This window comes from Panthera onca, chromosome X (assembly GCF_046562875.1).
Source record: "Panthera onca isolate mPanOnc1 chromosome X, mPanOnc1 haplotype 2, whole genome shotgun sequence".
NCBI lineage: Eukaryota > Metazoa > Chordata > Mammalia > Carnivora > Felidae > Panthera > Panthera onca.
The window spans coordinates 34,353,906-34,369,447 of record NC_138357.1 but is presented as its reverse complement, the minus strand read 5'-3'; the positions used below and the strand labels follow the sequence as shown (position 1 = coordinate 34,369,447).

General features: G+C 58.1%; 1 long non-coding RNA gene across 1 annotated transcript in view; it reads left to right on the top strand.

Annotated features, from left to right (window-relative positions):
- Window positions 1-2,382: 2,382 nt before the first annotated feature.
- Window positions 2,383-15,542, top strand: part of LOC145714650 (uncharacterized) — a 47,206-nt gene continuing 34,046 nt past the window's right edge. The window contains exon 1 of the long non-coding RNA XR_014136918.1: window positions 2,383-2,592. This is a non-coding gene — a long non-coding RNA (uncharacterized LOC145714650). The remainder of the gene's footprint in view (window positions 2,593-15,542) is intronic.

The following is a 15,542-nucleotide window of genomic DNA, read 5'->3' as shown; positions in this document are numbered from 1 at the left end:
GAAGTTGGTATATAACTCCTATCTCAAGCTGTTTAGGGAGCCTCTTCATCTAAAAGCTCTCACACAGTAAATGAAATTTTCTCTTGTTAGTTTTCTGTTACTTAATTCACAGGCCCCCAGGCCCTGAACTAAGATGGTAAAATTTTTCCCCCAACATCTCCTGCCCATGAGCCCTTGGCCACCACTAATGACTTTCCAGCTCTGTAGATTTGCCTGTTCTAGTCATTTCTAGTGAATGAGATCTTACAGTGTGTGTTCTTTGGTGTCTATTTTTTTCGTGTATCATGTTTTCAAGTTTCGTCCATGTTTTAGCATGTGTCAGTACTTTGTTCCACATTATGCCTAAATAATAATCCATGGTATGGATATAGCACCTTGTGTTTAAACATTCGTCAATTGATGGCATTTGGGTGGTTTCCCCCTTTGGGGTTTATGAATAATGTTGCCATAAGTATTCATGTACAGTTTTTGTTTGAATATCTATTTTCACTTCTCTGTTACAAATAACTGGGAGTGGAATTGGTGATCATGTGGTCACTCTACGTTTAACTTTCGGTGGAAGTGCTTTCCACAGTCCCTGTACAATTTTATATTCTCACCAGCAGTGTATGAGGGTCCCAATTTCTTCACATCCTTATCACACTTGTTATTTTCCATTTTTTCATTCTAGCTCTACCTGGTAGGTGTGAAGTGGTGTCTCCTGTGATTTTGATTTTCCCGAATGATGTGGAGAATCTTTTTCGTGTGCTTATTGGCCATTTGCAAGGAGAGAGCAACGGATTTTGCACCTTGCGAGCCCCGTGTGCATGGTTGACAGTAGCAGAGTCATTTAGACCTCGGTTTCCTGGTACAACGAGTAGTTAGTAGTTACTGAATCTGTGTCTGTCCAAGGAATGGGGACAGAAAAAAAAGGCTTTGACTTGCACATCGGCCTGAGGAAATGACCCCTACTCCCTAATGTGAAGGGAGGAATCCAGAGGCGCAGCCCAGACCCAGAGCCCAGGGGCTGGTCAGGTAATCCCACCAGGGGAGGAGGTGGAAACGCTTTCATTTACCACTCTGCCAGGTGGGGAGAGGGAGGCAGGGAATGAACCCCTCCCTTCACCCCTGGGAGTGGAAGGCAGCTGGGTTTTGTGAGATTTCCGGTGTTGACCTGAAATGCAAAAAGGCCGCAGCCCGGCCAGGACAAAGCCCCTCGGGGTCTTCTTTGTCCTCCTTCCTTCCGCCCTAGAAATTCCCACCCACTTCTGCCCAAACAACCTAGGGAATGGGTGAGAAAAAGGGGCTGTGAGTCCCAGCTTGAACCAGGCTGGGAGCAGCCGGACAGCAGGTGGTCTTGAGGGTGGTGGGCAGGTGTGGGCGGGGTGACTTCAATTCTCTCTTTTTTTTTTTTTTTTTTCAACGTTTTTTATTTATTTTTGGGACAGAGAGAGACAGAGCATGAACGGGGGAGGGGCAGAGAGAGAGGGAGACACAGAATCGGAAACAGGCTCCAGGCTCCGAGCCATCAGCCCAGAGCCTGACGCGGGGCTCGAACTCACAGACCGCGAGATCGTGACCTGGCTGAAGTCGGACGCTTAACCGACTGCGCCACCCAGGCGCCCCTCAATTCTCTCTTGAAACAGGTCTGTATTCCCGTATTTGTGAAGATTTTCTTCTTTAAAAATAAGAAAGGATTGCGTTTGTCAATGGAGAGAGAAAAAGTACACAAACGTATCTTCACAGATATAGATTACAACCTGCTGGGAGGATACACGCACCAAATTAACACCCCTCATCTCTGGCTGCATCACCTATAGGTTCCTTTTCTTCTATATGTGTCTCCATTATGCGAACATTATTTTGCAAGAGGAAGGTTTTCCTCTTTCAATAGTAGGAAATAAATCAAGACACTGATCAGACAGGAGAAGCGTTCCAGTCGCTGTGATTCTTTCGGACCCGGCACATCACTAGGCGGTGTGGACACCACCTGCAGCAGCCCCGGAAAGGCCACACAGGGACGCTGGCTCCCTAGCAGGTCCTGGGCAAAGAGCGGGAGGTGATGGGGCGCAAAGAGCGCCTGCTCTTCCGATCCCGACTCTCACCCGGGGAGGGAGCAATTAAAGTTTCCATTACCTCAGGCGTATGAATGATGCAAACGTGTAACCTCGTCTGAAAGTGTACGTATTGAAACTTCTTTCCCCCTAAATAGTTCTGCTACTGCGGAACGGTACATTTTCGGCTTTATTGGACCAGCCCATTCATCATTTACTTTCTCGCCGGCAGGGACCCTACGAAGGAGAAGTTGGTTCTCCTTTGCAAATGGCAGTAGGTGGGTTTTCCCTCAGACTTGCTCCCGCCCGCCTCGCCCCGCCCCTTCTTGCACCTGGGATCTTCTGAGGACGTCCCACCCCTCCCTTGGGCGGGGCCGGCAGTAGAGATACTAGATTTCTCCTACGCCTTTGGCTGCCAGATTTTCAACCCTCACCCAGTCTCAGGAACGATGAAGTGAAGTGCAGGTTTGAGGGCAAGTGGTGGCTGCCTATTCCGGATCAGAGGTGCGGCGGCCCCGAGGTGGCCCAAGACTGCACCACGGCGTGCGGCCTCCGCCAGGTGGGTCCCTCGGCTTTCGTCCCTTTGCCGTTCCTTTCCCTTCTCGGGCGCGAGGGGACCGGGGGGCGGGGGGCCGGGCTTGAGCGGCCCTTCCGGGCCCGAGGACCTTCCCTGTCCTGCAGAATGTGGACAGCCTGTCCCCGGCGTGCGACGTAGGCCAGCGGTGGCTGCTGCCCGGCCGGCTTGGAGGGACAGGAGGGGACTGGCCGAGGCGGGGCGAGCGCGGGCTCCGGGATTGTACCGCCGTCTAAGTTCTGTGCCCAGGCGCGTGTAGGAGGAGCCTCCAGGGAGCGCCTTCTCGGACCTCCCTGGTCGGTGGGCCTGGGAGTGTTTCCCCAGGGGTGGCTGCGGGGTGGGGGGGGGGGGGGGGGCGCGGATTCCTTGTCCCCAATCCCTACTCTGGCCCCTCGCCTTCTTCCCCATTTACGTGGCCCCGGGAGGTTCTGCTCGGTCGGTTTGGATGGAGGGCTCCTCGGAAAGTATCCCTAGAGAAGTGACATTTCCTGTAATGAATTTTTGACCTAAAAAAAATTACAGCTCCATTTCCACGTGTGCATTTAACCACGTTGGGGGAAAAGCCCCTAGATTTTCAGGGGGTTCTCCTCAACTGATGGAAGTGCTGGTAGTTCACTGTTTTCATCTAGTTACAGTTTTGTAAAGTTAGAGGAGTTATCTGTAAGGAGGATGCCTTCTATTAATGAAAGAAACAGTGAAGCTTTTTAAAGAAATAGTTTCAGGTTAGTAAAGATAATAAAATTTAATGGTTATACAAACCACGAGTAAGGCGAACAAATTATGTGTGCATTTAAAAAGTCCAAAAGTAAAACAACCTAGTTACTTTCAGGCCCCATTGTTAAGGCGGGTGGGGGCGGGGCAGGGTGTGCGTGCGCGCACGCGAGCTGCACGCACATTTGTTTCCGGTTGCGGAGAGTGAGGGGGAAGGAATTTAGGCCATATTTCCAAAATTTAAAAATTCAAATTGTGATGGCAAGAGAGGCCTATCGAGATAGAAAGGTCAGAGATTTTCGTATAAAGGACAGTACTTTGTTTACAGTGGGATTGTTATCATTTCATGGGTAAAGGGGACTTTGGGGCCACTTGTAACAATTCAGATCCAAGAGAAGTCCGGGAAATGGCAGATCGGGCAGGACTTGGTTGGGAACTTACATGTAAGAAGTTATACGGAAGTTAGGTTTTGTTTGTGTTTCTCTTATATGAGTGTCTGAGGAGTCTTTTTGTGTATTTAAGAGCATTTTATGTTTCTGTTTCTGTGAACTGTTAATATCTTTTTCTATTTGCTAGTTGCTAATCTTTCTCTTAAATGATAGTTGGAAGCTCGCCCTACGTATTAGAAAGACTACTAATGTGAATTGAAAATTTTTTCCTTTTTATCAATGCTTTTCTAACTTTGATTATGGTTTTTCTTCCTTAACGTGGCGAATTTTACATGGTCACAATTGTCCATTTTAAAGATTTTTTTAATGTTTATTTTTATTTTATTTAATGTTTATTTTTGAGAGAGAGAGAGACAGAGTGCAAACGGGGGAGGGGTTTGTGAAACTAAGAGCCTATTATACATGACTACCCCTTGTCCCAAGGCAGACCACTATTACTGATTTGGGAGGCTGCCTCATTGTATATGAAATTCTTGTATGACTTCAGGTCTGTTCTTGGATTTTGTGTTCTATATATTTGCACATGTGGTAAGACTGCTTCTCACACAACATGGCTGTTAATTGTCATAACTCTCCAAGATATTCCTGCCTATTTATTTTCCTTTGCAAACACTGGAACATAACAACAAAGCATTCAAAAGTCTTGGATTTTCCTTAGTATTAGAATAGATTGATGAATTAACTGATGCAGAATGGAAATGTTCATGAGGTTAAGTGTCTTTACTCAATAATACAGTATATCCTTACTTTTGTTAAAGTCTACTAGCATTTAGGAATTTTAAAGTTGTCCTTGAGTACATATTCATGTAACTTTTATGCCTAAGCATGTAATATTTGATTATTGGTACCTTAAAATCTTGTATTTTATTTTATTTTTTTAAGTTTCTTGATTTAATTTGAGAGAGACAGAATGCACAAGAAGGGGAGGGGCAGAGAGGGAGAGAGAATCCCAAGCAGGCTCCATACTGTCAGTGCAGAGCCCAATGTGGGGCTCGAACTCAGGAACCCTGATATCATGACCTGAGCTAAAGTCAGACACTTAACGGACTGAGCCACCAGGGGCCCCCTTTTATTTTTAACTGGATGTTGATTGATGAAATTGGCTTGTAAAAATTGGTAATGCTCCTGATTACCAAGAAACTGGTTAACATTTTCAGTATTGGTGAATAGTATATTCTCTATAATCTAACCACCCCTTTGAGAGGTTAAAGTGTGTTCACATATCCCTCTGAGTATGGGATTTTTGAGCATTGGCTGGGTAATGTTCTGGGAAAAATAAGTTATAAATCAATGTCTTTGAAATGTTTTGCCTCCTAATACACATTATTGCATAGTTGAAATATTACTACAGTTTGGGACACCTGGGTGGCTCAGTCCCTTGAGCGTGCAACTCTTGATTTCGGCTCAGGTCTTGGGATTGAGCCTCATGTTAGCCTATGTGCTAAGCATGGAATCTGTTTAAGATTGTCTCTTTGTCCCCATATGCTCCCTCCCCCGCTTGCTTGTGCTCTCTCTCTAAAATAAAAAGAATTAAAATATCACCACATTTTTAAACACCTCATTGGAGGTGTACTGAAAACATTGAATCTCTCATTTTTCATACCCATCTATGACTGTAAAATTTTGAAAGTTAGGGGCAGTTAAGTGGCTTAGTCGGTTAAGATTCCCAATTCAGCCCACGTCATGACTTTGAGTTTCAGCCCTGAATCGAGATCTGCCCTGACATTGCAGAACCTGCTTGAGATTCTCTCCATCTCTCATCCTTTCCTTCTGTCTACCCCTTCCCCAATTGCGCATAAGTGCTCTCTCACAAAATAAATACATAAACTTAAAAAAAAATTGTTTTGAATGCTAATATTAAGTGGGAATGATGTTGAGACCTTATTTATCGAGCTAGTGACGAGTTCATCAACCAATTGAACTTGTGGTCCATACCCAGCGCTGTGGCTAGATGTTCTCAAGTGTGTACTTTTCACCAAAATTAACAACAGGGTATTATGAAGATACAGACAATAGACCACATTCCTGAGGTTCCCAGGTAAATTTCTAAACAGGAGGAAATTGAAATAGACTGGAACCAACGAAATAGGAGCTAAACAAGCCGTTTCGGAAAAGAAAGGTGTTCAACAGGCTTTGATTTAAGGACTCCAGAATTGGATTACATAAATTCATAGTGAAAGACAGTACATACTTTTATTAATACCTAACAAGATGAATTTTAGAACTGTAAACTATGGCCCAGACTGTATTCAAGAGGATCACCAAAAAACAAACTTTAATACACTTCTAGCACTGTTCCTTTTCATAACCTAATTAATTATAGAGATATATTTTCTACTGAAAAAACTTAATCAGTAAAAAAATTCTCTTGTTCATTGTTTTCAAGTAGTATTATTGGCTTTATTGTAAACACGTCACTGGTAAGAGAAAATGTTTACGATTTTTTTCTTTTTTAAGAAACAGATTCTTCTGCCTAAAGAGTAGGGTGTTTTACAGGGACTAAGAAGTATTTATATTCAATTCCAGAAATAAGTTAAAAAGACAGAGACTCTCAGCCCATACTGGTCACCTTTGTGTCTATGATAATCTGAACCAGATGATCCCTGAGAGACCACTGTAAACACTTCAAAAGCACTCCCATGGACCTACAATGCTCTCCTGAGACGACACACTATCAGAAGGGTTCTGGAGATGACTCCACTATTACCTTACCTATGGCGTGTCTCCTTAGGTCTGACGACCTTCACAGGATTTGACGGAGACCCAGTTGGGTTGGAAGTGATTTACCAGAGAAAGACCACCGGCCCTGTGCGTTGGCCTTGTTACCGCCGTGCCAGAAAAGGCACGGGTCCTGGAGAGCGTGGGCACACCTGGGTGCTGCCCATGCCTGGCCTTGGCTCCCGTGGGAGCTGTCCAGGGATGGAGCCTGGGGCAAGCGTGAGGCCGCTTTGGCGTCTGTGGTGCGGCTCCAGGCCGCCCTCCCCAGTGACCCGTGGGTGCCACCGTCCGCGCCTGAATCCGGGGGGTGCCCCGGGGGTGAAGGGCCAGGTCCTCGGACCCGTCCGTCTTCTGGCCGCGGGAAGCAGACGCCAGCGTTGACTGCACGGCTCCTGCCCGGGGGCCGGCGCAGACCTTGCGTCTGGCTGCTAGAGGCTTCGGATTCACGTCAGGCTGGCCTGTCGGGAGTCCTGACTGAGGACTCCCGGGTGAGCGTGTGCCCCTGTCGGGCACTGACTGGCTGAACAGGGGTGGCCCAGAGTATGGGTCCATGACCAGTGGATGGTGTGTGTATGCGTGAGTGTCTGTGCACGTGTGAGCACGCGTAGGCGCGCGCCTGCTTTTTGCCCTATAACGTGGGATTGGGGGAGGGAGGAGGGGGTGTCAGGGTGCCCTTCCTATGACATAGGTCAGGTGTTCACTATAGGAGAGGATGGGAGCCTATTGACAGAAAAGAAGACCATTGGTTGGCCTCGTCCGGCCGAGCCAGAACAGGCACGGGTCCCGGAGCGCGTGAGCACAGCTCGGTGTCGCCCACGCTTTGGCCTTGGCTCCCGTGGGAGCTGTCCAGGGACACAGCCAGGGGCAGGCACAAGGCCCCTTTGGGGAATGTGGTGTGGCTCCAGGCTGCAGTCCATGCCTGAATTGCAGGGGCGCCCCATGGGTGACGGGCCAGGTCCGGGGGACGTGTCCGTCGTCTATGCCCGGGAGGTGGACGCCAGTGTCGACCCCCAGCCCCCGGCGCGTGCCCGCCGGCCACCTCACACATTCGTGTCGGCCGGACACTAGAGGCCTCCAGGTGGGAGCTGGCCTGGCGGGGAGTCCTGACTAAGCTCCCTGGAACCATGGGCCCTGTTGGGCTCCGACTGGCCAGGTGAGGTGGGCTCGGCTCCTGCTATGGGTTCCACGACCACTGTGTTTCCTGAGGTCCCCTGCAGACCTCCAGGGATCACGACTAAGCCCTGGAGACCATCAGGGACACCGCAGGGAGCCTCGATACACCTCGCCCGGGCTTTCCGGTCCCAAAAGCAAGAGCCATTAAATTGCAGCAGCCAGAGGGGACAAATCAGCTCTCTAAGGAGCCACCAACGCTGGGAGGGGTTGCCACAGACGGGTGGAGCCATGGGTACCGCCATGTTGGAATCAGGTGGACAGGGCTTAACGTTTTTTCCACCACAAAGGGCGGAGGAAAAGGACCTGGGGGAAGGGAGCCTGGCATTCGTGGTGCAATACTGCCATCTAGTGGACATCGTTGGCAATACCGTGAGCACCTCTTGCTATCTTCCCTACTAGCAAAGGGGGAAGTCCCATGGCAGTCACACTGCAGTTGCTCCCTGCAAACCCCCAACTGCCCTGAGGTGCAGAGCTCCCGCAACCAGGCCACCCGGGAGGCTCCAGAAAAGAGTAGCAAGACAGAGCGCCAAGTCCCACCGCCCAGTGGGTCGGGCACGGACAGCCCCGGCTGACGATGCTGATGGCCGCCATGTCTGCGCGGGACTGGAGGGGAAGAGGCCGCCCCGAAAGGGCCAGGAGCACCAAGCGAACGAACGGGCCAGGAGAAGCCACCGGGCCAGGGGCGCTGGGACTCTGGCCTGGGAGAGCATTGGGCCGCGTGACCCTGGCCCTAGCAGCAGGGTCCCTGTGTGGCCCGGCATGGGGGGGGGGGGGGGCGGAGAGGAGCCTGGAAACCGTGCCTTAGACCTGCAGGGGCAGTTGGAGGGGTGCTGCCACTCGGTGGGGGGCAGAGTCGGGACCCTGCTGTCCCTGTGTTCCATTCTGAGGATCAGGTGTGGGGCCCGGCCACCCAATGTCCAGGGGCTTTGAGTCGTTCTCGGCGTACCTGGGGTTGGGGGTGGGGGGCGGTTGTCGGGAGATGTGGAGGTGGCTCCCTGGTGCAGCAGAGTCCAGAAGGGACGTGCCCACCCTGGGGTGAGTGAAAGTGAAAGTGAAAGTGAAAGGCCGCCGCCGCCTCCGCCGCCACCGCAACAGCCTTGGCAACCGCCGCCACCAACACCAGCGCCTCCTTCTCCTTCTCCTCCAACCCCCTCCCCCCTCCCCTCTCCCCTCTCCCCTGCCCTCAATAGCAGATCTGGGCGCGAGAAGCGGTTGTCTGCCACAGACCTGGCAGCCGCGGTGCCATCCCCCCGGGGCTTCACCCTCTCTGGCGGAGGCCTGGCCCCACCACCGATCACGCACTCAGGTCTCGGTCCCGCACCCAATTCTGGATCGCGCACTCGATCCTCGGCAGAGCCGTCCGCCGAGGACTCTGCGGTTGGCGCACATCAGCTTTCCGGGCCACCCTGTCCAACGTCCCACGGGAGCGTTCAGGGCAACGGGGAGGAATGGCCGTTGACATCTGCGGCCGGATGTCACTCTTGCTTCACAGCTGGTCATCGAGGGACCGGTGTGGAGAGCCAGCCCGCCTGCCCGTTCACAGGGCCAGGCACCGTGGGATAGCGGGACCGGGCCCGCTTTGGCCCCAGGCGCCAGCACTCAGGCACTCGTCTGCCAGTGCCACCGAGGAGGCTGACGCTCTGGATCCCGGGGTGCGGACCTTAGGTGGAGACCTCTGCTGTCCCCACAAGCCCTGACCGGGGCGGGTCGTGCCTTCCCCTCCACACTCGTCCACAGGCATCCACGCGCCTCTCTACCCTCCCCCCCCCCACGCCCTGCTGTCCATCCTCCCCCCTGGTACTGCCCCCTGCGAATGCTGAAGGCAGCCTACTGCCCCTTGTTCTCACACATGTCGCCTTCCAGAATGTGCTGCGGGGGGGGGGGGGGGGGGGGTGTGGGCGGGCGGGGGGAGGCCCGGGAGGGGCGGGACGTGGCGTCTGCTCGCCCGCCTACGTACACCGGGAGGGTGTGCCGGCTCACGCGTTCCTGGAACCCCAACCCCAGGGGCACGGTGTGGAGCTCCCGGACCTCCTAGCCCTCCGTGTCCCCCGCCCCTTGCCCGAGAGCGCCGGAGGTGTCCGCGTGCCCTCCGGGCCCCGGCGCCACCTGGTGCACCTGCAGAGGTTTGGGTCTCCGGATCCGCGGAGCGCCCTCCTTGCCGTCTGGGGTACGCATCCCGAAGACAGGAAGTGGGTCCCGCTGGCCCCGAGGCCGACGAGCAGGGTTTCGCTGGCCTGCCGTCGCCAGCCAGCGGGGAAAGGGGGCCTGGATGGGGTGACTCCCGAGGACGATGTCCTTGTGGGCCGAGCGGACCGGCGCGTGTGCACACCCTCTGTCAGAGTTGCCGGATTGGGCGCCGTGATGGTACCGGGGGCGTGCGTGCGGGACGGGGACGGGGGGGGGGGGGGGGATGTGGAGGGACGGGGGGGGGGTGTGTCTCCGTTTGGGGGAGCTGGCCGCGCGCCCGAGCCCGACCCACCCGAGTCAGGGGGCACCCGGGTGACCCTCCCTTGACGTGGACCCAACCCTGACTTTCAGGGCGGCTCGCCTCTCTAGGAACCGGGTCCTTCCTTCTCCTTGCGGCTCATCTCTCTGTGTCCTTTGGGGTCTTGCGTGGCTCCTGCCTGTGCGTGTCTTTGGTTTGTGGTCAGAACGGAAGCCCTCGGCAGGGTGGGCAGGAGATGGTGGAGAATGGAGACGCTGGGTGTCCAGCCGGTCTGGAGGGCCAACTAAGTGTCTGTGAGCCTGCTCGGAAGTCTGGGCAGCCCAGAGTGTCCGGAATGACCGTTTGGACTTGAGGACGGCGAAGGGTGCCTGCAGGGGCGTCGCCGTGCGCGTGCTTCAGGTGAGACCGAGCTGGCACGGGCCCCTTCGGGAGGGGCGGTGGGCACCATTTCCCTTCCCTTCCCTTCCCTTCCCTTCCCTTCCCTTCCCTTCCCTACCCTTCCCTTCCCTTCTTCCCTTCCCAACCTTTCCTGCGACCCCCCGCAGCTGTAGCACCCTTCGCGTAGGCCCCGGAGGCGAGCGAGCATGCGTGCGTGCGTGTGCCCCTGCCCGGACCCACCGATCGGACCTCGTCCCACCACGCGGGGTGCCCAGCTGGCTCCGCGATCGCTGTCCCTTGGCGGGACGCTTGGCTCCACGTTCCAACAACAGAGCGCCTGCAGCGTGGGTTCTCTGTCCCCTCCCGCCAGCATCAGCCCTCCTCCACGCCTGAGTCTCCCACGTGCACAGGGTTTGTGTCCACCGGGGTGTGATTCGCCAGGGTTCCTCGAACTGACGCGTGGGAAGGGACCGCCAGGGCCCTTCCGAGGGGGAGGATGCGTGGTTGGGCACGGGAGGTTGTGGCGAGGGGGCTGGGGGTGCGGGGAGGGGGCGCGGCCCTGCTGTGCACAGCTGGGACCCAATACATCCACCCGCTGGCCTAGGAAGAATGAGGCGCTGGGCCTCTGGGGCCGGACGTTTGGGAGAAGAAGCGTGTCCTGTTTGCAGGGCAGAAAGTGAAAGTGTTCCCCGAGGGTTGAAGTTGGATCAGTCTCGTGCCTTGGGTGCGGGTGGTTGTCAGGAGTCCCTTTCTGCCCTTGGGCACCCAGACTGGGGTCAAAGCACACATCCATCATTGACCTGTAGAGGCACTTGCTGTGGAGTGGGTGGGCCTTCTCTCCACGAGGAAAAGGATGACCTCCAGCTGTGATCTCCCTTTTTCTCCGCTGGGGGCGGGGGGGGGGGGGAGGAGCCAAAGGGGGCGGAGGGTTTAGGCCATGCGTGTGAGAGTGTGTGTGCTCGCGTGCGCGCGTGTGGGTTTTGGCGATGGAGTTTCAGGGTGTTTGCCGCCGAGTGTGTGTTTGCCAGCGCGTTCGTGGTGTGTTTGTGTGTGAGTGTGTGTGTGTGTGTGTGTGATTATGCGTGCGTGTGCGTGTGCGTGCGCAGGCGCGCACCTGGTTCTTCTGCCGTCTAATGTGAGGCGGGCTGGGGCGGTCAGGGCACCCTCGCTATGACACAGGTCAGGTGTTCACCATAGGAGAGGACGGGAGCCGGTTGACAGGAAAGAAGACCGTTGGTTGGCCTCGTCCGGCCGTGCCAGGAGAGGCGCGGGTCCCGGAGCGCGTGGGCACAGCTGGGTGTCGCCCACGCGCTGGCCTTGGCTCCCGTGGGAGCTGTCCAGGGACGGAGCCTGGGGCAGGCACGAGGCCGCTTTGGCGACTGTGGTGCGGCTCCAGGCTGCAGTCCACGCCTGAATCGCGGGGGCGCCCCGTGGGTGACGGGCCAGGCCCGCGGGACGCGTCCGTCGTCGATCCGCGGGAGGTGGACGCCAGTGTCGACCCCCAGCCCCGGGCCCGTGCCAGCCGGCCGCCTCACGCCTTCGTGTCGGCCGGCCGCTAGAGGCCTCCCGCTGGGGGCTGACCTGGCGGGGAGTCCTGACGGACGATGCTCCCGGGGAGCATGGGCCCCGTCGGGGTCGGGCTCCGACCGGCCAGGTGGGGTGGGCTCGGCTCGGGCTCTGGGTCCACGACCAGTGTGTCTCCTGAGGTCTGCTGCAGACCTGCAGCGGTCCCGACGACGGAGCCCCGGAGAGGTTCAGGGCCACCGCGGGGAGCCTCGATGCGCCTCGCCCTGGCTTTCCGGTCCCCAGAGCCGAGAGCCGAGAGCCGAGAGCCGAGAGCCGGCTAAGTGCAGCAGCCAGAGGGGACGAGGCTGCGCTTGCCCCACGGAGCGTCCGACGCGGGGAGGGGCCCGCGCAGAGTGGCGGAGCCGTGGGCGCCGCCATGTTGGAGCCCGGGTGGACTGGGCCCGGTCTTTTTTTCTTCCGCAAAGGGCGGGGGGAGAGGCCCTGGGGGGAAGGGCGCGTGGGCATACGTGGTGCAACACTGCCATCAAGCGGAACTCGTTCGCTTTCCCGCGAGCCCCGCGCCGTGGCTTCCCTGCGAGCGAAGTGGGGAGTCCCAGGCGGCAGAGAACGGGGTCCTCCCTCCACCCCCCCCCGACTGCCCCGAGGTGCCGAGCTCCCGCAGGCGGGCGACCCGGGAGGCTCCAGAGACGGGTAGCGGGACAGAGCGCCAGGTCCCGCTGCCCTGTGGGTCGGGCACGGGCAGCCACGGCTCTGGACGCTGGTGGCCGCCATGTCTGGGCGGGACTGGAGGGGAAGAGGCCGCCCCGAAAGGGCCAGGAGCACCAAGCGAACGAACGGGCCAGGAGAAGCCACCGGGCCAGGGGCGCTGGGACTCTGGCCTGGGAGAGCATTGGGCCGCGTGACCCTGGCCCTAGCAGCAGGGTCCCTGTGTGGCCCGGCCTGGGGTGGGGGGGGGGGGGGCGGAGAGGAGACTGGAAACCGTGCCTTAGACCTGCAGGGGCAGTTGGAGGGGTGCTGCCACTCGGTGGGGGGCAGAGTCGGGACCCTGCTGTCCCTGTGTTCCATTCTGAGGATCAGGTGTGGGGCCCGGCCACCCATTGTCCAGGGGCTTTGAGTCGTTCTCGGCGTACCTGGGGTTGGGGTGGGGGGGGGGGCGGTTGTCGGGAGATGTGGAGGTGGCTCCCTGGTGCAGCAGAGTCCAGAAGGGACGTGCCCACCCTGGGGTGAGTGAAAGTGAAAGTGAAAGTGAAAGGCCGCCGCCGCCTCCGCCGCCACCGCAACAGCCTTGGCAACCGCCGCCACCAACACCAGCGCCTCCTTCTCCTTCTCCTCCAACCCCCTCCCCCCTCCCCTCTCCCCTCTCCCCTGCCCTCAATAGCAGATCTGGGCGCGAGAAGCGGTTGTCTGCCACAGACCTGGCAGCCGCGGTGCCATCCCCCCGGGGCTTCACCCTCTCTGGCGGAGGCCTGGCCCCACCACCGATCACGCACTCAGGTCTCGGTCCCGCACCCAATTCTGGATCGCGCACTCGATCCTCGGCAGAGCCGTCCGCCGAGGACTCTGCGGTTGGCGCACATCAGCTTTCCGGGCCACCCTGTCCAACGTCCCACGGGAGCGTTCAGGGCAACGGGGAGGAATGGCCGTTGACATCTGCGGCCGGATGTCACTCTTGCTTCACAGCTGGTCATCGAGGGACCGGTGTGGAGAGCCAGCCCGCCTGCCCGTTCACAGGGCCAGGCACCGTGGGATAGCGGGACCGGGCCCGCTTTGGCCCCAGGCGCCAGCACTCAGGCACTCGTCTGCCAGTGCCACCGAGGAGGCTGACGCTCTGGATCCCGGGGTGCGGACCTTAGGTGGAGACCTCTGCTGTCCCCACAAGCCCTGACCGGGGCGGGTCGTGCCTTCCCCTCCACACTCGTCCACAGGCATCCACGCGCCTCTCTACCCTCCCCCCCCCCCACGCCCTGCTGTCCATCCTCCCCCCTGGTACTGCCCCCTGCGAATGCTGAAGGCAGCCTACTGCCCCTTGTTCTCACACATGTCGCCTTCCAGAATGTGCTGCGGGGGGGGGGGGGGGGGGGGTGTGGGCGGGCGGGGGGAGGCCCGGGAGGGGCGGGACGTGGCGTCTGCTCGCCCGCCTACGTACACCGGGAGGGTGTGCCGGCTCACGCGTTCCTGGAACCCCAACCCCAGGGGCACGGTGTGGAGCTCCCGGACCTCCTAGCCCTCCGTGTCCCCCGCCCCTTGCCCGAGAGCGCCGGAGGTGTCCGCGTGCCCTCCGGGCCCCGGCGCCACCTGGTGCACCTGCAGAGGTTTGGGTCTCCGGATCCGCGGAGCGCCCTCCTTGCCGTCTGGGGTACGCATCCCGAAGACAGGAAGTGGGTCCCGCTGGCCCCGAGGCCGACGAGCAGGGTTTCGCTGGCCTGCCGTCGCCAGCCAGCGGGGAAAGGGGGCCTGGATGGGGTGACTCCCGAGGACGATGTCCTTGTGGGCCGAGCGGACCGGCGCGTGTGCACACCCTCTGTCAGAGTTGCCGGATTGGGCGCCGTGATGGTACCGGGGGCGTGCGTGCGGGACGGGGGGGGGGGGGGGGGGGATGTGGAGGGACGGGGGGGGGTGTGTGTCTCCGTTTGGGGGAGCTGGCCGCGCGCCCGAGCCCGACCCACCCGAGTCAGGGGGCACCCGGGTGACCCTCCCTTGACGTGGACCCAACCCTGACTTTCAGGGCGGCTCGCCTCTCTAGGAACCGGGTCCTTCCTTCTCCTTGCGGCTCATCTCTCTGTGTCCTTTGGGGTCTTGCGTGGCTCCTGCCTGTGCGTGTCTTTGGTTTGTGGTCAGAACGGAAGCCCTCGGCAGGGTGGGCAGGAGATGGTGGAGAATGGAGACGCTGGGTGTCCAGCCGGTCTGGAGGGCCAACTAAGTGTCTGTGAGCCTGCTCGGAAGTCTGGGCAGCCCAGAGTGTCCGGAATGACCGTTTGGACTTGAGGACGGCGAAGGGTGCCTGCAGGGGCGTCGCCGTGCGCGTGCTTCAGGTGAGACCGAGCTGGCACGGGCCCCTTCGGGAGGGGCGGTGGGCACCATTTCCCTTCCCTTCCCTTCCCTTCCCTTCCCTTCCCTACCCTTCCCTTCCCTTCTTCCCTTCCCAACCTTTCCTGCGACCCCCCGCAGCTGTAGCACCCTTCGCGTAGGCCCCGGAGGCGAGCGAGCATGCGTGCGTGCGTGTGCCCCTGCCCGGACCCACCGATCGGACCTCGTCCCACCACGCGGGGTGCCCAGCTGGCTCCGCGATCGCTGTCCCTTGGCGGGACGCTTGGCTCCACGTTCCAACAACAGAGCGCCTGCAGCGTGGGTTCTCTGTCCCCTCCCGCCAGCATCAGCCCTCCTCCACGCCTGAGTCTCCCACGTGCACAGGGTTTGTGTCCACCGGGGTGTGATTCGCCAGGGTTCCTCGAACTGACGCGTGGGAAGGGACCGCCAGGGCCCTTCCGAGGGGGAGGATGCGTGGTTGGGCACGGGAGGTTGTGGCGAGGGGG